General features: G+C 37.9%; 1 long non-coding RNA gene across 1 annotated transcript in view; it reads right to left on the reverse strand.

Annotated features, from left to right (window-relative positions):
• The window catches only part of LOC118543057 (uncharacterized), a 388,715-nt gene that overhangs the window by 105,802 nt on the left and 259,191 nt on the right, over positions 1–23,722 (reverse strand). The window contains exon 2 of the long non-coding RNA XR_013442641.1: positions 20,611–20,714. This is a non-coding gene — a long non-coding RNA (uncharacterized LOC118543057). The remainder of the gene's footprint in view (positions 1–20,610; positions 20,715–23,722) is intronic.

The following is a 23,722-nucleotide window of genomic DNA, read 5'->3' on the forward strand; positions in this document are numbered from 1 at the left end:
AACAAAAATTATAATGAAATACCAAAATTGGTATTTCAAGGGGAAATATCTAAAGATTCCCCATGTCTTTAGGCTGATATGGATCTTGATAGGTACTGGATTTTTACTTTTTTAATTATGAATTTGTGTACTTCACCTGCACTCAGTAGACCACTTTCAAAAACACTGCTTTGGAGGTATTTTTGGGAAGGAAAATATATAAACAAGAAATCTCTATGACATAAAATTAAGCATTAGCTATAAATTAGCTGTTTTGAGCACTTAATTAAAATACCATTTCATTCTCTTCTTAAGTAGAATGATTTTCCTATAAGGCACAGAACTTAAGATATCAGGAATAGGAATTTGCAATCACCCAGCTTACTCAAGCCTGAGTATTCCCACTGCCTACTAATCTATCAGAATCTGACGTGGCTGCACATTGTGCATTCAGGTGTGCTGCTAAAATGACTCATACTGGGAGAAAGCTCAAGTTCATTAGATTAAAATCAAACTTGGTCTTGCCTTGTAATGAAATCTAACGTGCATTTAAGAAACAATATTTAGTGTAGCTTCTTATGGCTACAACCACTGTTTCTATAATTTTCTCTTAAGATACATATATTCTTTTCATTTAATCAAATGCATCACAATCACTCTTCGGCTTACTAACACAACTTTTTTGAGTACTAAGAAAATGCTCCTGACCCAACTAAAAAGGAATATGAGATAGCATTTCTCCACAGAGCATGGGAATGATTTTTTAATTATCTATAACATCTTAACTTAAACTCCAAGGATACAAATCTGCTTGACCACTGGCTAGAATTGAAGGTATCCTGAGGTGTGAGGGGTCAAGAAACAGAGCAAAGCTTTCTTTATAGATGAGGTGAGTTCTAAGTCTTGGTCACCTTAGGTCAGAGTGCTAGCTAACTATTCCAGCAACTATGTGTACCTGACCAGGTATTCAATAGGCAGAAACAGTGGTGCAGGCAGTACTGTTTGGGCATTAATAAAGTGGCTGTCCTCATCACTGATAATATTGTCTTGTCTGTGGCAAAATATGGGACCCAAGGGATACTCTGGGCTACCACCTTGGAAAGTTTAAGCTCATGCGGTAAGGAACATCTGGATATTTGAACCACCCTGATTTGTTCTGATCTGCTTTGAGTCTCAAGAAGCCAACCTTACAACAGTTCTGTTGGTCATTGGATTCCTTTTCTTTATCTTTTTTACAGCGTCACTGAAATGTATGCTCTATTCTGGCCAATAGGCTGGTTTTTGTTTTTTGCTTTTTTAACTTTGTGCTTCCAAATAATCAAATGGTAATCACCTTAAATTTGACATGTCAAACTTTATATCACTTTCTATATAATATTGGAATTTTTTTTACATGGTTCTTTTTTAGACTCTATTTACTGTTTTCTGGTCAGAGGCAAAATAATCACCCATGACCATATGCAACATCTATTCAAATTACTTAGAGAAAGATTTGTAGTTGCCTCCAGGCATTTTCCAAACAATAGATTTGAAACCTGAAATGGCATTGCCTTCCAGAATATAGGGTCAAAACTCCTATTTTTCAAAGGGATATTGTCCCCATGAATCATGGTGGGGAAAGGGGCTCTGGAAATGTTAGAGGAGTCTGAAGAGCTAAGGGATTCCCTCAGTCTTCATTGCCAGGTTTCTAGAATACCCTAAGTATCTCTGCAGGATCAGATATGTTTAAGATGAAATTTTCAACACTCCAGAGAAATAGTCCTTGAGGTAAGAAAGTAATTTTTTAGTACTTTGGGGTTGCTCCTCTATTCTTAAGATTCTGAGTTTGGGAATGCCATTTGAGATGGACATCACTAAATGATAGCTCAAAGTGATACTAAGTCTGGGATTCTTATATATCATGGTGGTGACTACTGAGAATTTTGGTTAAGGAGTTGCATACTAGAAAATAACTACAATGATTTCCAAAATTTCTCATCCTTTGGCCACTTCCTGGAATAATGGTTACCATTATGTTCTAAATAATAAGATAGGTCAAATACAAGACAAATTAGGACTCACTTAAATTCAAACTATCAAAATCTTTTATCACATATTCTAGTTATATGTATGAGGACATACCAGTTGTAGGAAATAAATCTGATGCCTTAAACATATTTTATCCACATTTTCTGAGTTTTTTCTTATCTGTATCAGGACTTTAGGCATTATTCATTCCAGGTACCCAAAAGAAAGTGTCAGAATTATTCACAGAATTGGACTTGTGTACTAAATATGTTTACATATTTCTCTCACACAAAAACTGTCCTGCCTGCGAACATAAGCTCTAAAGACTTTTTTCAATGAGCTCAGGACTGTTTTAAAAACTCATGTGTTATTTTGAAAAAGGTTTTAAATATTCCATACAAAATACTTTAAAGTGCTGGAAAATCTTCATTTTGGAATAAATGGAGTTGTGGAGGGTCAATATAATAAAAAAATATTTTGGAGAGAATTAAGAAAAGAATAAGAATAAAAGCTGTGTTGCTAGGATCACCTGACAAATGATTTCTCCATTTTTATGCTGTCTTCATTTCGAAGTGAATAGAAAGATGACAGAAAGAAGCTTGCCAAAATGAGATCTAAAACATGGATCTTCCCCATGCTTTCTCATCTTACAGGAAACACACATACACCAACAAAAAAAACAAGCAATATTGCCTTTTCTTTCTCCAATCACAGGAAGTCAAAAAGACCTGCTAAAATGCACGACTTCCAACCATTTGTTTCTAGTTGCCAAGGCAAACTCTCGAGGGAGGGCACTGGTTGCATTTCAGTCTGGCTCACCTCCCAGCAGCCCCCCACCACTCTGCCTGCAAGACAGGTGGAGGGTAAGGTCACAGCTGGGGAGGCAGGAGCACATGATATGATGGCTTGGAGCAGGAGGCCACCGCCCTGAGGACCTGGATTCAAAACACGACATGTTACTCAACCTCTATGTTCCGCTTTGTTTTTCTCAGCTATAAAATGAGAGTAATAAGAAGGACCTACCTCATAGTATAGTGTTGAATAACTCAGCTGAAGTTTGAAAGTTGCTTAGAACAATACCCTGAATATGAGAAATGTTACAGAAGTTTTAGCTGTAGTATAGGTTTCGCTTTAGCCCAAGTGAAGTCATGGCATTTCTTGGTGATGCAGAGTGAGCTGGCCCTGAAGGCCAATAGAATGTGCTTGAGAAATTTTCTATCCTGAAGGATCAGATACAGGAATTGAGAGGATTCACATTCATTGCTTATCTGATTTTCAGAATGGATTCTGAGCCTAGAGCTGGATGAAATATCTTCTGCTCCTGGAGCTGTCTACTGGCCACACACTTGAGCACTTTTATTTTCAGAAAAATGCAGACACCGGCCTAGGCTTTCTGTATGAGAACAGAAGACCCTGACCCTGACCAAGCAAAGGCCATGTCCCCGAAGGGCTTTGTAAGTCCAAGAATGGCCTTCTGGACTCCTACCATCTGTGTGATGGTTATATTACCAAAAGAACGAGTCTCCAATAAGTGATTTTCAAACACACGAGTGAAGGAGAATCTATATGGATTTATGCTGCTTTTGTTTTGTATTTCTAATCAACATCCTGAGTATAAGCAATGTGTACAACAGACCGTAAGCAAACTCGAATGAGAATGTTGCTTTATGAAGACAAAAACATTAGTGTTACCGGTAATTTTTACTTAAAGACATTCACCAAAAGATTCTTAAACTAAGCCTTATCCCCTAATACATTTGAAATGTTTTCAATATTCAAAATAAATTTATTGACCATGACGATGGGCCAAGTCCAATCTTAACCAATTTTACTATTGCTTAGGAGATGCTAGATGCAGAAAAAAGTGCCATATCGAAATTCAAACCACCTTTTTTTGAGGAGCAGTATTAGCCTTTGTTATTTGCTATTATACAAATAATTTACACAGTTAATTTTCTGTGAAAGGATATTTGAACCACAAAAACACTAAAATAACTTCCAGTTATAACACTATATAACAAATATATATAATTTCCAATTAAAAGTGAATAAAAATAGTAATTTTAAAATTTAAGCCATGTCCATTATCTTATGTCCATTATGTTAACTAATGTGGTCCTTAATTTACTGTACTGCTGAACATTATTTAAAAAGAGGAGGATTGGGGGTGCCTGGGGGGCTCAGTCAGTTAGGCTTCGGACTCTTGGTTTCAGCTCAGGTTATGATCTCAAGGTCCTGAGACTGAGCCCTGTTTCCGGCTCTGTGCTCAGTGGGGAGTCTACTCGTGATTCTCTCTCTTCCTCTGCCCCTCCCCCGCTTACGTGCATGGACACTCGCACTCTCAAAAAAGAAGAAAAAAAAAAAAAAGAGAAGAACTGTAATTAAATCCCTGAAGAACAAAGTTTAAACCTATCTTTGTTTTTTTTTAAATTTAAATTCAATTAATTAAAATATAATGTATTATTAGATTCAGAGGTAGAGTTCAGTGAGTCAGTCTTATATAACACCCAGTGCTCATCACATCACTGCCCTTCTTAATGCCCATCACCCAGTTACCCTATCCCTCCACACCCCAACCCCTCCAGCAACCCTCAGTTTGTTTCCTAGAGTTAGGAGTCTCTCATGGTTTGTCTCCCTCTCTGATTTCTTCCCATTCAGTTTTCCCTCCCTTCCCCTGTGGTCCTCTGTGCTATTCCTTATGTTCCACATATGAGTGAAACCATATGATAATTGTCTTTCTCTGACTTATTTCACTCAGCATAATGCTGTCCAGTTCCATCCATGTCGATACAAATGTAAGTATTCATCCTTTCTGATGGCTGAGTAATATTCCATTGTATATATGAAACACATCTTTTTTATCCATTCACCTGTCAATGGACATCTCGGCTCCTTTCACAGTCTGGCTATTGTGGACATTGCTGCTAATGAACACTGAGGTGCAGGTGCTCCTTCGGATCACTACATTTGTACCTTTGGGGTAAATTTCATTTATTGGATATTGCTCCTTAATTTTGACACCTGGTTGACCTTCAGTTCTTGCTTTCATATTTTTCTCTGTCTTCATGGGTATTTTATTGGAAAGAAATTGCTAGAGGTTGCTGGACCAATGCCATTTTTTAAAAAACAGTTTTATTGAGATATAATTTATATGCCACAAAATTCATCCATTTCAAGTATATATTTCATTTTTCATAGTATGCTCACAGAATTGTGCAACCACCACCATAACCAATTTAAGACATTTTAAAAAACATTCAAAATAAATCCAACCAAATATCAATCAATCAATCCCACACCCATGAGCATTCACTCTGCATTTTTCCTCCTCCTCCCCACCCCCAGCCCTAGGCAACTAATAATACATATTCAGTCTCTATAGATTTGCTTATTCTGGACATTTCCTACAAATGGGGTCATACAATATGTGGTCTTTGGGACTGGCTTCTTTCACCTACTATAATGTTTATAAGGTTCATCCATGTTTTAGCATGTATCAGTACTTCATTCCTTTTTATGGCCAAATGATACTCCTTTGCATATACCCCATTTTGTCTATCCATAAATCAGTTAATAGACATTTTCACTGGTTCTACTTTTTGGCTATTATTAATAATGCTGTTACAAACATTTGTGTACAAATTTTTGTGTGACGTATTTTCATTTTACTTTCATTTTTCTTGGGTATATATCTAGCAGTAGGATTTCTGAGTCCTATGGTAACTTTACGTTTGTATTTAACTTTCTGAGGAAATGGCAGCATGTTGTCCAAAGTAGCTACACCATTTTACACTACTACCAGTGACACATGAGGGGCCCAAGTTTTGTACCTCCTTATCAATACTTTTGATTAGCTATTAAATTATAGCTATCCCTGTAGGCATGAAGTGGTATCTGATTGTGGTTTTGATGTGCATTTCTCTGGTGGCTAATGATTTTGAACAATTATTCATGGGCTTATTGGCCATTTATAAATCTTCTTTGGAGAAAAATCTAATCAGATCCTTTAATCCCATTTTTAATTGGATCCCTGATATTTTTTGTTATTGAGATGTAAGAGTTCTTTATACAGTTTAGACATAACTCCCTTATCAGATATACGATTCTTTTAAAGATTTTATTTATTTTAGAGAGAGAGAGAGAGAAAGATAGAGCACGAGTGAGTGGAGGGAGGGGCAGAGGGACAGACTCTCAAGCAGCCTCCCCGCTGAGCATGGAGCCCAACATGGGGCTCGATCCCAGGATCCTGAGATCATGACTTGAGTGGAAACCACGAGTCAGACGGTGAACGAACTGAGCCACCCAGGTGCGCCTGTCTTTCCACTTTTTTGACGGTAGCCTTTGCACTACAAAAGTCTTAAAATTTAATGTAGGACAACTTGCTATTTTTTTTTCCTTTGTCACTTGAGCTTTTAGTGTGGTCAGTGCCTGGCCAAGTTCACAAAGGTTCACTCCTGCGTTTTTCTCTACGGGTTTTACAGGTTGAGCGCCTACATTTCAGCCTTATAATCCAGAGTGAGTAAATTTTGGGGTATGATGTGAAGCAGAGGTTCAACCTCATTCTTTTACATGTAGATATCCAGCTGTCCTGCTACCATGTATTGAAAAGAGTATTTTTTTCCACTGAATTATCTGGGGTCCTTGTTGAGAAACAACTGATCATAAATGTAAAGGTTTACTTTTCAGCTTGTAATCCTATTCCATCAATCTATAGGTCTATCCTCAGGTCAGTACAATATAGTATTGATTACTGCAGTTTTATAATACGTTTTAAAATCGGGAAATGTGTGCTCTCTGACTTGGTTCCTCTCGGGATTATTTTCACTATTTTGAAACCCTTACATTTTTACATTAACCTAAGATAAGTTTGTTCATTTATGAATAAATGCTAGCTGGACTTTTGACAGGGATTGTAGTGAATTTGTAGATCAATTTTGGAAGTACTAACATCTTAGCAATATCAAATCTTTTGATCGATAATCACAGGCTGTCTTTTAATTTATTCGGATCTTTTTCATTGCTTTCAATAATGCTATGTAGCTTTTAGTGTATAAATCTTGCACTTTCTTCCTTAATTTTTTACCTAATTGTTTTGTTCACTGTGGTGCTATTGTAAATAAAATTATGAGTTACTTTTCAGAATGGTCATAGAAATATAATTGAATTTCTGCATATAGATCCTGAATCCTGCAACCCAGCTGAATTCACTTATTATTTCGTATGGATTTCTGGTGAGTTCCTCAAGTTTTCCAAAGATATATCCATTGCCAAAAAAAGCTAGTTTTACTTCTTTCTTCTTTCAAAGCGGATGACCTTCATTTCTTTTTCTTGCCTATCCATCCTGACTAAAACCTTTAGTAGAATGCTGAATAGAAGTGGGGAGAGCAAAGATCCTTATCTTTCCCAGTCTTATGGAGAAAACATTCAGTATTTCAGAATTAAGAAAGACATTAGCTGTGGGTTTTTCATAGATATCCTTTATCAGGTTGAAGAAGGTCCCTTCTATTTCTAGATTATTGAGTATTTTTATCATTAAAGTGTTAAATTGTGACAAATACATTTTCTCAATCTACTGACATAACTGTGGTTTCTGTATGTTAACCTATTACTATTGTGCATTACATTAATTAAATTTCATATGTTGAAACAATCTTACATTCCTATGAAAATCACACTTGGTTATACACATATATAATCATTTATATATGTTGCTAAGTATGCATTGCTAATATTTTGTTAAGGATTTTTGTGACTATTATTTTTAAAAAAGATACTAGTTTATAATTTTATTATGATATTTTTACATGGTTTTGATATCAGTGTAATATTAGCCTCATTAAATGAAAAGTATTGGGGCGCCTGGGTGGTACAGTTGGATAAGCCTCTGACTCTTGGTTTTGGCTCGGGTTGTGATCTCAGGGTCCTGAGATCGAGCCCCACATCAGGCTCTGTGCTCACCACAGATTTTTTGCCTAAAAAATTTTTTTCCCTCTCCCTCCTCCCCTTCCCTACCCCCCATATTTGTGGGCTCTCTCTCTCAAATAAATAAATCTTAAAAAATAATTTTCAAAAAATAATAAATAATAAAAACTGTTAATGTTTTATTTTAATTCTTGGAAGACTTTGTGAAGAATTAGTATTAATTCTTCTTTTAACATTTGGTAGAATTCACCAGTAGAACCATTTGTGCCTGAGATTGTTTTTTGTAGGAAGTTTTTAAATTACTGATTCAACCTCTTATGCTATAGTTCCAGAGGTCAAAAGTCTGAGATGGATATCACAGTTTGAGTCCCTTCTGAAGGCTCTGGGAAGACTCTGTTTCCTTTTTTCCAGGTTGTATGTGCTGCTTGTATTCCATGGTCTGTGGGCCCTTAACAGCATCTTCAAAACACATCATCCCCACTTTTGCTTCTGGAGACACAAGTCCTACGAACCTTGACTCTCCTGCCTTCCTCTTATAAGGACCCTGCCGATTCCATCAGGCACAGCCAGATCATCCAAGATAATGTTTCCATCTCAAGATCTCTAACTTGATTACATGTGCAAAGTTTATCATTTAAGGTAGCATCTTTGCACATTCTGGGGAATTAGGACGGGGGTGTATTATTTAATGGACTTTTCTTGTATGTGACAAGTGTCTCCCCCACGAGAGGCTTTCAAGGTTTTCTTTTTGTCTCTCAACCTTTTTTACTGAGATATGCCTGTTTGTGGATCCCTTTACATTTGTTTTATTTGGGGTTCTTTGAGTTTCTTGGATATACAGTTTAATATTTTTTCATCAACTGTGGGGAGTTTTGAGTCCTTATTTCTTCAAGTACTGTTTCTTACTCATACGTTTCTTCTCTCTCTCTGGTTTCCGTAAGTGCATGTTACTGTACTTGATGGTGTCTCACATTTCCTTGAGGCTCATTGTTCTTTACTATTTTTCTCTTTGCTCTTCGTATTTAGATTCAGATATTCATCTACAGGCTCGCTAATGCTTTCTCTGCCAACGCAAATTTACTGTTCAGCCATGGTCTTGAACTTTCTGTTTACTGTATTTTACAACTCCAGTATTTCCATTTTTTTAAATAATTTCTGCCTCTTTAATGGCATTTTTTAATTTAGTGTGTTATGGCCATCGTACCTCTCCTTACATCTTTAATCGTATTTCCTTTTCACTCTTTGCAAGTATTTATAATAGTTGCCTTGAATTTTTTTCCCACTAATTCTGGCACTGGGTCCCTAACAAAGGCAGTGTCTGTTGCTGGCTTTTATTCTTGTATTAGGTCACACTTTGATGTTTCTTTGTATGTATCATAATTTTGTTGCTGATAACCAGATTTTGTAGATAATACTTTATAGCGACTCTGGATGCTGACAACCCTTTACCACCACTGCATATAACCCACAGCAGTTCCTGTGGTTTGCAGTTTGCTTGTTTTCTTATTTGGTTGGACTGTTTTACTGAACTTCATTCACCCGTCAGTGTTCAGCCTCTGATGTTCATCCTCAGAAGCTGCAGTCTTGGTCATGCGTTCAGATACCCTTCCCTTTTCCTTACCAGGGATTACAGTAATTGTAGCTGGACTCACTTAGCAGTTTCCTTTTCTGATCCAATACACTGCTCACTGATCTGCCTTTTGTCCACTTTATTTAGACACAGCTGAGACACAACAGGGCAGGTTTAAGGTGTGCAGGGTATAGATGTGATACACGTATATTCTGTGAGAAGACCACCACCATAATGTAGGGAAGTAGAAGTTTATACTCTTTGACCAACATCTTCTCACTTCCTCCATCCTCAGCCCCTGGCAATCACCATTCTACTCTCTGTTGCTACGAGTCTGGCTTTTTCAGGTTCTACCTAAAATATTTGTCTTTCTCTGCCTTATTTTATGTAGCATAATGCCTTCAAGGCTCATCCATGTTTTCTCAAATGGCAAGATTTCTTTCCTTCTTTCTTCTGGCTGCATAATATTTTATTGCAGATCACATACATATATCACATCTTCATCCATTCATCCGCTGACAGACATTGAGGCTGCTTCCGTATCTTGGCTATTGTTAATAACGCTGCAATGAACATGAGAGTGCAGATACTGCTTCAAGATCCTGTTTTCATATCCTTTAGAGATATACACAGAAATGAGATTGCTGGGTCATAGGGTAGTCCTATTTTTAATTTTATGAGGCTCCTGCATACTGTTTTCCACAGTGGCTGTAGCAGTTTGCATTCCCACCAACAGTTCACGAGGGTTCCTTTTCTCCACCAGCACTCATTGACTCTTGACTTTTGATGACAGTCACTGTAAGGGTTGTGAGGGGATATCCCATTGTGCTTTTGATTTTCACTTCTCTGATGACGTTGGGCACTTTATCATGTACCCGTTGGCCATCAGTATGTCTCCTTTAGAAAACTGTCTATTCTTGGGGCGCCTGGGTGGCTCAGTCAATTGAGTGTCTGCCTTCAGCTCAGGTCATGATCCCAGGGTCCTGGGATCAAGCCCGGCGTCGGGCTCCCTGCTCAGCAGTGAGTCAGCTTCTCTCTCCCCCTCTTCCCCTCTCCCCTGCTCGTGCTCACTCTTTCTCTCAAATAAATAAAATCTCGGAAAAAAAAAAAAAAGAAGAGAAAACTGTCTATTCAGTTACCCTGCCCATTTTAAAATTGGTTTGTTTGTCTTGTTGCTATTGAGTTGTAGTTCTTTATATATTTTGGATATTAACCCCTTATCAGATATATTATTTGCAAATATTTTCTCCCATTCCATAGGTTTTTTTTCATTTTGTTGGTCATTCCTATTGCTGTTCAGAAGCTTTGTAGTTCAATGTATTCCCACTTGTTTATTTTTGCTTTTGTTTGTTGTGCTTTTGGTATCATATCCAAAAAGAAACACTGCCAACACCAGTGTCAGGGAGATTTTTTCCTACATTTTCTTCCAGGAGTTTTATGTTTTCAGTTCCTCTAAGTTTCATGAGTTTTGAGTTACTTTTTGTGAGTGGTGTAAGGTACGGTTCCAACGAGGAGGAGGCTGCTGCATCCCCCACGGAACACAGCCCCCCCCCTTACAGCGCCTCTCCTGGGGAAGCTGAAAATTGACCTCCAGACCTCAAGGAAGGTCCGCCCTTCTACGAGAGCTGCACCCTGCCCTGATGGGTTCTTTGTCTTTGTCTCCCAATTCCAAGTCCAGAGCGGGGAATTGTATGGATAGAAACAGTACTTCATGCTCTGAGAAAACTACTCTCTGGCAGGCTCTGTCTCTGTTAATACCCACCAGGTAAGGAGATGCCCACCCATAAAATGGGGACTGGATGCTCGTCAGAGAGAACATGATAAAAGTCCACTACTCTCTACCTATTTGTCTGACAAGCATTCATTATTTTTGGCTGTCCAGCACAGAGAACCTTCTTCACATAGTTAAACTTCAAAGACAAAAGTAAAATAAAGCAACTCCAGCCTAATGTAATACATCATCTTTCATGAATCTAAAATGCGTTCTCACCTTCCTCCAAAGAAGGGCAACTGAAAGTTTTACCAGTCACCCATCCAGCAGAATACCTGGGGAAACGTATGCTACTCCTTTTCTTTCAACTTCAACGTGCCCTGCTATTTTTCAACTGCAGAAATATTACTACAAATATGCCTTATAAAAAATTCTAGCAGGAACAGAACTGAAAGAAAATGAAAGAAGAAATAAAACACAAGACTGTGCTTCTTGTCTCTTTGGGATTCTTTACCCACTAAAGTGGCTGGAATGATTGAAACCTTTCTTCCAACAAAAAACAAGTGTTCCCTGTGTCCATTCCGCAAGTCTGTGGATTTCTCCCTTACCTTAAATGAAGATGATCCCGTCCTTTCAATACCCATTAGTGTGAGGTACCACTTGACCTAGTTTCAGTTAACTCACCAAAGGGGAAAAATCGCAAAGGCTCCAGGCTTAAATTAGCACAGCAATCTCTAACCTTTGATAAACTCTGTGACAGAGGCAGAGTTCATATGCTGCTCTCTGAAGCCTCCCGAGAGGACGCTGGGCGCGCAGAGGCTGAAACAGCCCGCCCTGTGCACAGCGTCCATTCCAGGCTGTTGGTGAACACTCTTCCTGTCTGGCACTTGAAACTACAAGGAAGAGATGGGGTGGCTGGACTGAACACCGGCACACCAGAAATGATCACCAGCTTGCATTATCTCTGCTTGAGATCGATTACACAGCTGCCTCAACTTATAATTGCTTTGTGGAAAGTGAATTTTTTTCAAGTGCTCGTATTATCACCCAACTCACTGTCAACGGCAGTTAACTGGTCTGCATAATGTTAAGATCCTTGTAAAGATGGGGCACGTAATACCCACGAGTTCCCTTTTCTTTTTTCTCATGCCAACAATGAGCATGGAGTAAAACATCTTTCTCCATAGTAATTTGCTATGTGTTGATAATAGTTTATTAGCCGATCCATGCGTGTCTCACTAAATTCGGGCTGCTTATGAAGACTTGTTTGCTTTGTGTCAATCATTTCCCCAGAGGCTTCAAGTAAGCAACAACAAAATTTGGCAATTCACAGCAAAGAACTCCTGCAGCCTGAGTATCAACAGAAGCTCCCTAACCCATGATCTATCTTGAATTCACGGATTCTCAGTTCCTTCACTAGATCACCTTATTCCTCCACTGTGGCCTCATTCCGATTTCCAGATACATTCGACACGTTCTGCTGTGCAGATGTGGTGCTCAGTCTCATCCTATGCTCACTGCAATTATCCATGTACTGAGCAAGTTACTTCTGATTTTTTTCCATAATTATTATGCCATGTAGAAATAGCGTGTTGAAATTTTCCAGAACCAAGAAGACTTTCATATGTTATCTTTATTTTCTCATGCAGAGAAACAAGTCTTACACACAGTAGGCGGGAATATGTGCATGGTCACGATTATGTCTTTTATGTAGTCACCTCTCCCAACACACTTTACTACTTCAAACATTTTCTTCCAATGTATGACTTTTTGGTGCCCCATAGGCTCACCTACTTTCTTCACAGGCATTTCTCCTTCCTGAAAAGGCCTTTTAAACTTAACAGTGGAAAATTATAGCAAAAATACACAACCTATTTTTCAAATGCAAGCACAAGACAAAAACCTATTGAGCAAACACTGAGGGAAGATTATCTGATACACTCTCCTGTTCATACACATGCACTCCAATATTTTCAGTCACACTGGCATGTAGGTTTGCTAGGCCAAGTTTTAAATGTAGATAGTGAACACTGTTTAGATTTATTGGAAAGATATTATAACATCTATGCACATGATTAGAATTCAGAGAGCAAGGAAGACCACTGTTTCCTTTTCATGCTAAAGATGGCCAAAATTCGTTCCCCAAATACTCGTTGAGTTTTTCATTTCAGCCCTGTCTAGAAAATCAGTCTCAGATTATGTGCTCTTCTCTATGGGTCTGTGATAACTCTCCATACCTGGAGAGTTCTTCTTTCATACAGAAGAACCAAATTGGCTAATTTAAGTGGAGAATTTATAGATAGAATAATGGGTGAGTACAAAGAAAAGGTTAAGAAGGTTAGAGAATCAGGTTGAAAAATGTCCAGGAAGAGGGGAACCAGTTCATGTAGCAGCTAGCAAGAGACGGAAGGCTCCTCACGTACGAGCACTGTGCGGATGGCTTTGCTGTCCCGTAGCCACTGGACCCATGCAGGTCAGCTCGGACCAAACACTGTCCTCTGTGTGCACACCATGCTGCTTCTACTGTTCCTGCTCCTATCCCCAGAACCTGATGTTGCTAGTTCCTGTTCCTGGAAGTGATGTTCCATGATCTCTCCCCTAAATTTACCATTTATTCCAAGTCCAAGTGCAGCAGACCGACAGGAGGGGCAAGGTCACATGCTGTCAGTCTAGCTGCAAGGGAGGCTTTATTTCTCACGCTTCTTTCAGGGTAAAATGGACTTTTTCTCTATGGATACTCTGAAGGGTATCAGGAGTATTCTGGGAAGGGTAATCAGATTCTGAACAGCTACGGATCAACTCAGGTTGATTGTATGAACTCAGGTTGATTGTATGACTTGTGAATTTTCCAATGTTTCAATAAGTTAAAGGGATTGGCCTGACCATAAAGAAGACAATCAGCAGCCCCACATATAAATTAATTATGGGACTCACCCATAAAAAAATGATGGATAATAATGGTCATAATAATATTAACATAGGCTTAAATTTGAGGCTGAAACTACTAATCCAGCATTTTATGGGTGTACTTTAAATTCTCCTTTTAGTTGTACAGTTAGAAATTCAAGAATTCATTCCTCCTGAGTATAAACAGGACAAGCATTTATGAAATGACTGACCTGGGTTAAATATGTACTCCCTGGACATGAAAACATGTGAAAATAATGAGCCCACAGGAGACCTGAGGTCTTGACCTTAGAATGATCAAGTTCTTATCTGTGGACTTAGCCGTCTGTACGAGCACTTTTACTCTCCTTTTCTTGCAAGCTCATATAAAATTCCAGTTGAAAAAAACAATTATTTCTTTTCAGGCTGAAGCTAGATTTTATTAAAACATTCAAAGATTATATTTCTTCTTTTGGTCTCAAGTTTTTATTTAAATTCCAGTTAGTTAACATACAGTGTAAAATTAGCTTCAGGAGTAGAAACTAATCACTTGTAACATGCAGTGCTCATCACAAGTGCCTCCTTAATATCCATCACCTGTCTAACCCATCCCCCACCTCCCTCCCTCCATCCACCCTCAGTGTGTTCTCTATAGTTAAGAGTCTGTTTTCTGGTTTGCCTCTTTTTTTTCATCCCTATGTTCATCTGTTTAGTTTCTAAAATTCCACATATGAATGAAATCATATGGTATTTGTCTTTTTCTGACTTATTTCACTTAGCATAACATTCTCTAGTTCCAACCACATTGTTGCAAATGGCAAGATTTCATTCTTTTTGATGGCTGAGTAATATTCCATTTCATATCCAGATATATATAACACATCTTCTTTATCCATTCATCAGTCAATGGACATTTGGGCTCTTTCCATAGTTTGGCTATTGTTGGTAATGCTGCTCTGAACATCAGGGTGCATGTGCCCTTTGAATCAGTATTTCTGTATCCTTTGGGTAAATACCTAGTAGTGCAATTGCTGGATGGTAAGGTAGTTCTATTTTGAACTTTTTGAGGACCCTCCATACTGTTTTCCAGAGTGGCTGCACAAGCTTGCATTCCCACTAACAGTGTAGGAGGGTTCTCCTTTCTCTGCATCCTTGCCAAAACCTGTTGTTTCTTGTGTTGTTGATTTTAGCCATTCTGACTGGTGTGAGGTAGTATGTCATTGTGGTTTTGATTTGTATTTCCCTGATGATGAGTGACGTTGAGCATCTTTTCATGTGTCTGTTGGCCATCTATATGTCTTCTTTGGAAAAATGTCTGTTCATGTCTTCTGCCCATTTCTTAACTGGATTATTTGTTTTTTAACTCTATTGTTTTCCTATCTCAAACCTGTTATCATCCTCTCTGATCCCATGGTATCCCATAAAAAAACTAGCATTTTGAGATCCATTCACCTAGGAGAGGGCATATAAGCATGGCAGAGAAGCATGAAGTATGCATATTCTTTCCAACTACTATGAGAACAATTCAGTGCACAGGACGTACTCTCCATGGTAAAATAAACTAATAAACAAATAAAAAATATATATACATACATAGTATTTGTGTAAATACATATATATATTTTTTCATTCAGCTCTCAGATCAGTTTGTTCAATGTTCTTTTTTTCCCAACATTTTTCATATATGGTCCCATAGATGTCAGGCAACCAAACAACAGGAAGAAGAAACATTATCATTTCTGTTCAAGGGATGAGTCAGCAATGCATGCTCTTTTTCTTTTCTATATGTGACGCCCATAAATCTAGAATGGCTGCAGCATATTTTCTTCCACTTGGCAGCTAGGTGAGCATTAACTTAGTAAGACTGCAGTTCCAAAACTGTATTTGCTTTAAAAAACCAGGATTCTCTATTTTCTCCTCCATCCTCAGGCCATATGGCCTCTAACAAAGCACATGACTAGATTATCCATGGGCAGACTGGATCTGGGAGATTCAAGCAAACAGTGACAATGATGATCATGGACTGAGTTTTACTACGTGCAAGAAAGTCTGCTAGGCATTTTATGCACATTATATCAAACTGTCCAAAATCTTTACCAGTCAATTATCTGCAAAGAGGAAAAGTAATTTTCCTAATGTTACATAACTTTCAAGGAGCAGGGCTGCAATTGGGCACACACCGACCACATTTGTGGTTCTAAGGAAACTATTTGAAAACTGATACATAAGGAAAGATTTAAGTGTCTATCCAGCTTTTCCAATATGCACTTAAGGGTAACTAAACACTTGAGTGTTGGGATTTCTCTTCTGGGACTCTTTTTTTTTTTTTTTTTTTTAAGATTTTACTTATGTACTTGAGAGAGAGCAAGAGAGAGCCAGAGAGAGCAAGACAGCACAGAGGGAGCAGGAGAAGCAGACTCCCCGCTGAGCAGGGAGCCTGATACAGGGCTCAATCCGAGGACCCTGATATCATGACCTGAGCCAAAAGCAGATGCTTAACCGGCTGAGCCACCCAGGTGCCCCTCTCTTTATGGACTCTTTATGAACAAACTCAAAATTATAAAGGTCAAACGGTAGAGGCAAAACACCACATTTTGTGAATACAAAGATAAATAGCAGGAAATGATTATAGGTAACAGTTAAAACCACCAAAGGGGAGAAAGCTAGTATGTATTCTGATGGAAGTACACAGTAGCACATTCCAGAATCCAATCAAGCCTCTCAGTCTAACCGTAACCAAGCACGTTACATAAAACCCACCGATGCAATCAGTTAGAATCGTACTGTGGAAAACCACTTGAGTCTTCAATAAATGAACTGCTAGAGATAGAAAAAGGGTAAGAATGAGGGCAGGAGAGAGAGAGAAAAACCTACAGATTAAAAGAAACTTAAGCAACTTATCAACCAATTGCAATGTGTAGACCTTATCAGACCCCTCATTTTAAAAATCCATTAACAATTATCAAATAGAGCTATCTGAAAACTGTCTAAAGACTTTGTGTTATTAAGGAATTATTTTTATACATATTTTGGGCATGATAAATAATGTTGCAGTTATATTTTGAAAGTGTTATCTTTTAGGTATACATAATAAATATTCACAGATAAAAGAATATAATATTTTGGACTTATGTCAACGGTCCATAAGGAAAGTGATAAGGTGGGGCAAGAGATGAAAAACTGAAATTGGAAGATGAGAATATGGGTTTCATTGTACAATTCTTTCGGCTTTGTGAATACTGAATTTCTATAGTAGAGTAAAATAAAAGAAGGATAGTTTCTTAACAACCTGAAATATAAAGAACCCACGAGTCTTTCTTGACTTCCTGCAGTTAATCACTCAGTACCTCAATTTTTTCTCTCCAATTTGTGGTTCCCAATGAATGTCGATGCAACATTAAATCATGTTTGTGCTGTACAAGATGGTTTTAGAAGACTATGGGAAGGTGTGCTGGTTGTGTTTGTTGGTAACACCACACCTGCTCTTCTAAGCCTGCTATCTGAGTGCTGGGGTTTACCACGTGCCCTTGCCAACAGCTTTCCATTTTAATTCTGCGAGGAAAGCACTCAAGATAAAATCTGATGGACTGGGGAGAAGGAAACAAACACATTATTTACTGGAAGTAGCTGGTAGCACATGTTAAGCCCACGTGTGGTCAGTGGCAGAGGTCAGCAGTAGCTTTCGTCTGGAATTCTCAGGCTCCCTCCTGAGCAGCACCCACTTTGGTCTGGAAGTAACTGAGACCTGTGTCAGTAGCCTCCCTAAAATCCCGGCTCGGACAGGGTTGACACCAAACCGGGATGTCGGTAATGGTCAATATTTTCATCCGAGTGTTGGTTACTTGAGTGCTCATGGTGGAAATCATTCAGCTGTAGACTCTGGTGCGCTCTTCTGTGTATCTGGCACTGTACCCCAGTAAGACGTTAAAACGAAAAACAAGAACACTGAGGGAGTGCTGAAAGACATCTGTCTCCTTCCCACACTTGTTTCAATTAAGCAAGGGAAATCAGTCTGCGTGGGGATAGTGAAAGACAGCAGAGGCTGACGGCCAATAAGTTCCCATCTGCATTATTTATGGGTATCCAAATGGCGACTCAGTGGATGGAGACCTTGCTTTACATTGACCCCACGCCAAATGCGCGGCAGAGATACATCTTTCTAATGTGAATTGAAACATTCCATGGCTCACGTTCCATTTGAACACCGATGGCCATTTGGGGGATGCTATCAGAGGCTGTACCTGCGTTAGGAATTGGGAAACATTGTGGGAAACACATTTCCTGGTTCATTTCAATTTGGTCTATAATAACTCAGCTTCACTGGTAACGGCATCTCAAGGTGGAAACCGTAAACCTCGTGCATGGGAGAATTAGGGCGAGAGAAATATGAGCCTCATTTCCTGACCTGAGGTCTGAGAGTGGACTTGAAGGGAAAATCTCAGGAAGATTTCTACTTTGGGGGAAAATTAAGAGTATAATGTGTATGTGGGAGAGGAATGAGGGCTTGCTCTACGTGACATATTTTTACCCATTTTAGAGACATTGAGGTTAAACAAACGCAAAGTCCAAAAATATATTTTGATGAAATATGAAACATGTTAAGAGTAGGATGCTGATATACAAAATAATATTAAGTGTTTTAAAGGGTAATTAACAGAACATTTTGAATATAGGAAATATTTGTTATTAGATTAATCAGTTATAAAAATTTCCAAATGATTCCATAAATTAATTTGTGACCAGATAGAAGTGTCATGTAAATACCAATTGAAACCAACACCGTTCAGTAGCTTCTACTTCAGAGTATTGCGGCAGGTGGGTTGAATGCAATCCTGCAACAGTAACATATCACCTATGGCAAGCATTACGCATGTGTGCTGCATGCAGACCTACAATTCCTAAAAAACCACAGCCACGACAATCTGTTCACAACTCCCACTGTCGAGGTGGTTTTTAATTTTTGTAAATGGTAATGTAAGTGTCCATTTCTTTGTACAAGATTCGAATATTAGTAAACTCACAGAAAAACTAATGGAAAGAACTTCTTTACCTCCCCTCTCTTTTATCCCTCTCCGCACCCCAGGAAAAACCATATTCACGGCTGATATGTACCACTTACCATAAACACTGGCACAGAATAAATGATCAATGTCCAACAACACACACACGCACGCACACGATGTATGTAAGGTCCCTGACATATCATCTCAGTCGTTAAGTGCTCAATGTTATTTTTAGATCTTCTGTTTTTAATAATCATTTACTATTTATTCATAAGAACTCTTTATATGAAAAGTATCAATCATTTATTATGTAATTTGTCAATATGTTCACACAGTTGAGATTTTTTTAACTATATATAATCTTAGCTATAAACTTTTTTTTCATTTTTATGAACAAAAATTAGTCATTTCCTTATGGCTCTTGATACATGTGTCACGCTTAGAAAGGATGTGCCGCAAAATTATAAAAACATGCCCTTATACCATATTATAATTTATATATATTTCATATTAACTGCTAACTGGCTCTGGAATATAACTTTTTACATGATGTGAGGTATGCATCTGTCTTCTGTTTTGTTTTTTTCCCAATGCACAGCTATTTAATTCCAAGTCATGTTTTTAACCCCCCCACAGACCATGGATTTGAAATGCCCCCTCTGATCATATAATAGATACATACTCAGGGGTGGGTCTCCTTCAGGACTCTCTAGGTATTGGTCACTGAGATTAGAGGACATTTTCCTTATTTTGTAATATACTTGTTTGCTTTTGGTATGAGTGTCAACCTTGTCACACAGAAATAGCTGCAAAGATTTCCAGTCATTGATAATTGATTCCTTTATCCAGAATCACATACACAGTCCTCAGCCTATTTGTGGTTACACGATATGGACTGGATCAAAGAGAAAATTAGGAAAACCTAGTCTGTCTGTCTCCAGATTTAACTATTCTTCTTCTCTGCTGGAGCTGATCCCACCTTCAGCTGATGGAATCGTTCACATTGGCTTTTCTGAAGAGCTATAGGTTGTGTAGGAAATATTTTCTGTCTGGTCTTTACTTTACTCACCACATACACACACACACACACACACACACACACACACACACGGACCGAGAGCCCTGCCGAGTGTGAAGGTTTAAGTGTGAACTCAGATGGACACACCACTTAGCTGTTTAGATCAGTGACTAATTAATGCTTTGGCTGGATGTCACCTAACTGAATAGAGAAATGGATTTGTTCCAAGAAATAATTTTACAGAACCATTTCATCAGTCAAGTTAAGTTTGAATTATAGGAAACTGCTGACTAGAACTTAACAAACACATTGAAAGCTGCCTCAAAAAGAAATATAACATTTTCCTTTTTTTCGGAATGGATAACTAACATTCTACTACATTCATTAAATCTGTCATACCATTTTTTTCTCTCATCCGACATACTTGTGCTCATTAATCAATACTTTAAAACCTAATTTCTAGGATCTTCCAATATTTAAAACATTTCAGAAGCAATATTTGCAAATATTTTACCTCTATCGTAAATAGCTGCGCCCCAAGAGGAAATGTTGATTGTTTGCCAATTCCCTTTTCCTAGACCAGAGGTTCTCTACAGTGTTCTGATCCTCTTCTGTGTCCTGGTCAAGGAGGGATGCACTGTAAGTAACTCAAGAACAGCACTGGAAAATCAAAGTTGCCAAAAATTTTTTGTCTATGAATAAAACAGTAAATTTAATATTTCCTTAATAATTGCTCTCATTTAAATAACAATCTACATTTTAAACTTTTAATTAAAAAAAGTAAACTAAATTTAAACTTACAAAAATGTATACAGAGTACAGTTATGAGCTCCACCTGGATTTCTGATTTATTTACATACTATTGTGTGGCTTTCTCTCTCCTTCCTTCTCTGGCTCTCCATTTTCATCTGTCTCTCTTTATCAGTCTCTCTCTACATATTTATATATATTATAATATATAATTATATTATATATATTTATGTTTGTGCATATTTTTTACATTATGTCATACAGAATATGTATATTTCTAATATAATTTTTGATGACCCATCTGAGAGGAAGTTGCAAACATCCCTACTAGATGCTTTACAAGGAAACACTTTAATGATGCTCTCTCTCAATAAGGAGATTCCCTTAGAAGATCACAATACAACTTTCAATTTCAGGGAATTTAATACTGGTCTACTAGCTATCATCTTACCATTTCAATTCCAAGTTTACCAGTTATCCCAAGGTTGTTTATAGATGTTTCCTTTCTGATCTGTGATTCATTCTAAGATGGTGAAATATATTCCATTATGATCATATTAGCCTCCTTGAGCCAGAAACAGTTCCTCATCAACCTTTGTCTTTCACAACATTGATGATTTTGAATGGTACGGGCCCGCTGTTTTCTAAACTGTCCCTAGATTCGGCTTTGTTGGATTATTCTCATATAATCAAGTTGATAATCAGTTTTGCACTGGCAGGGACACCACATAAGTGATACCATGTCCCTCTTAGATGAGTGTATATGAAGTCACAGGTGTGAGTGAGCACGGGGGGAGGAGCAGAGGGAGAGAGAAACCCAAAAAGACTCTGAGCTGAGCACAGAGCTGACGCGAGCCTCAATTTCATGACCCCGGCCAAAACCAAGAGTCAGATGCCCAACTGAGCCACCCAGGAGCCCCCTCACAAGTGTCATTTTGACTCACTGTCAGTGATATTAGTTTTGATCACTTGGTTAAGTTGGGACACACCAGTTTTCTCCCATGAAAAGGTACTATTTTCCCATTTTTTAAAAGTGATAGTTTTATTGAGAAAAAATTCACATACAATTCACCCATTCAATTCAGTATGGATAATTCCATAGTTTTTAGCGTATTAACAGAGTTGTACAACCAGCCCCACAATCAACTGTAGAACATTCTCCTGTTCTAAAAGTGTGCTCATTTTCATCCCAGAAAGAGACTCAGACCTCAATAGCAGCCACTTTGTATCGTCTCTCAGACTCCTTTTCCATTTACGTGTCATGTGTATTTTAACTTTGATAAATGTTTTTCTTTTTCAGGCAAACGTAGGTTTCTAAACATTTGGTAGCTTAATTTATTAATTTTTTTTATTACATCTGAATTTTGGTCATAGTTTAAAAGCCTTTCCTCACATGGAGGAATTCATTCAATTTTCTAGTTTTGTATGATTTCATTTTTTCTTACATGAGATTTATGATTCACATGAAGTTTATTCTTGTATACACTGTGAGAGGGATCTACTCTTCTCTTTTCCTAAACGGCTCTCAAATCATTCTGCCATGATTTATTGAAAAAGTCTACCTTTGCTCCAGTCAGCGATGGCATGTTTATCATGTACTAAAATTTCATTTGTACTTGACTCTATTCCGAGATTTTTGACTCTATTGGAGTGGTCTCTCTGCCTCCTTAACTAGCGGAATTATAGCATGTTTCAATGCCTGCCTGGTATAGTATGCGCGCGTCGCTCTCTTTCGGGAATTCTTAGCCATTCTTACACGTTAATTTTTCATAGAACTTTAGTAACACTCCGTTTTCAAAAAAAAAAAAAAAGAAAAGAAAAAGGCTGGCATTTGTATTAAATACACATTACATTTATTAAATGGATTAAACTACCATCTTTACAGTGTTGAGCTGTCCTACCTTCTTTTTTGTTTGCTTGTTTGTTTCTTAATAGAGAGAAAGGGATGAATTTACAGGGTGTGATTGAGTAATTTTGCATAATCGTACGCTGGCCCATGGGAATGAGTGAGCATCAAGTTTCACATGAGCATTCAGTTCCATGCATGTCACAAAGTGCTGCACAACTCTTCTCTAGTGCATATAATCAAGATTCTTTAAGAAAATCTGGAAAATAATAATGTTAAAGAATGACAATTTGGGCTGGACAATAAAGGCTATCAAAGTAGTAAGCACCCAGAAGATTGTCACAGAAGAATTGCAGAAGATTCTAAGATTCATAAGAGTATATAAAAGTTGAATGTATTAATTATTTTCATCAGAAAATAAAGGGCTAAACTGACAAGATTAGTCCTCAGGCATATAAACCTTTCTATTTTGTGTAATGTGGTAGCTTCCAATTTTTTTCAACAAATGACATATACTTATAGTAAACTAGAAGATAACTTTACAAAAATAGTGACATGTTCCCTCAGAAACTGTTTAGTAGATGTTTAGTTTTTAGAGTAAGTTTGTAGGAAGAACAAACAAGATTCTAATTCTGGAGTTTTTTAAATTTTTTTTTTTTTTTTTTAAGATTTTATTTATTTGCGAGAGAGAATGAGAGACAGAGAGCATGAGAGGGAAGAGGGTCAGAGGGAGAAGCAGACTCCCTGCCGAGCAGGGAGCCCGATGTGGGACTCGATCCCGGGACTCCAGGATCATGACCTGAGCCGAAGGCAGTCGCTTAACCAACTGAGCCACCCAGGCGCCCCTAATTCTGGAGTTTTTAATGCCTCCTCTGAGAGTAGAAGCAAATCCTTCTATGGTGTCTTTTTAATACATTTTCAAAATTTTTTTTTTGTTTTAAATCAGATCATCATGTTTCCCTTGCCTCACCAAACAACAGCAACAACAAAACAATACGTTGCAAAGTACCACAAATAGGAACTATGATCA

This window comes from Halichoerus grypus, chromosome 11, assembly GCF_964656455.1.
Source record: "Halichoerus grypus chromosome 11, mHalGry1.hap1.1, whole genome shotgun sequence".
Taxonomy (NCBI): Eukaryota; Metazoa; Chordata; class Mammalia; order Carnivora; family Phocidae; genus Halichoerus; species Halichoerus grypus.